The sequence below is a fragment of the Coregonus clupeaformis genome, unplaced genomic scaffold (assembly GCF_020615455.1).
Source record: "Coregonus clupeaformis isolate EN_2021a unplaced genomic scaffold, ASM2061545v1 scaf2033, whole genome shotgun sequence".
Classification (NCBI taxonomy): Eukaryota; Metazoa; Chordata; class Actinopteri; order Salmoniformes; family Salmonidae; genus Coregonus; species Coregonus clupeaformis.
In genome coordinates, this window is record NW_025535487.1 from 65,409 (window position 1) to 66,430 (window position 1,022).

Consider the following 1,022-nt stretch of genomic DNA (forward strand, 5'->3'; position numbering starts at 1 on the left):
GTTCCTCTTAGCTGTAAACATGACCACTATTAGCCAGAGCTGGTTCCTCTTAGCTGTAAACATGACCACTATTAGCCAGAGCTGGTGCCTCTTAGCTGTAAACATGACCACTATTAGCCAGAGCTGGTGCCTCTTAGCTGTAAACATGACCACTATTAGCCAGAGCTGGTGCCTCTTAGCTGTAAACATGACCACTATTAGCCAGAGCTGGTGCCTCTTAGCTGTAAACATGACCACTATTAGCCAGAGCTGGTGCCTCTTAGCAGTAAACATGACCACTATTAGCCAGAGCTGGTGCCTCTTAGCTGTAAACATGACCACTATTAGCCAGAGCTGGTTCCTCTTAGCTGTAAACATGACCACTATTAGCCAGAGCTGGTTCCTCTTAACAGTAAACATGACCACTATTAGCCAGAGCTGGTGCCTCTTAGCTGTAAACATGACCACTATTAGCCAGAGCTGGTGCCTCTTAACAGTAAACATGACCACTATTAGCCAGAGTTGGTTCCTGTTAACAGTAAACATGACCACTATTAGCCAGAGCTGGTGCCTCTTAACAGTAAACATGACCACTATTAGCCAGAGCTGGTGCCTCTTAGCAGTAAACATGACCACTATTAGCCAGAGCTGGTTCCTCTTAGCAGTAAACATGACCACTATTAGCCAGAGCTGGTTCCTCTTAGCTGTAAACATGACCACTATTAGCCAGAGCTGGTGCCTCTTAGCTGTAAACATGACCACTATTAGCCAGAGCTGGTGCCTCTTAGCTGTAAACATGACCACTATTAGCCAGAGCTGGTGCCTCTTAGCTGTAAACATGACCACTATTAGCCAGAGCTGGTGCCTCTTAGCTGTAAACATGACCACTATTAGCCAGAGCTGGTGCCTCTTAGCTGTAAACATGACCACTATTAGCCAGAGCTGGTGCCTCTTAGCTGTAAACATGACCACTATTAGCCAGAGCTGGTTCCTCTTAGCTGTAAACATGACCACTATTAGCCAGAGCTGGTGCCTCTTAGCTG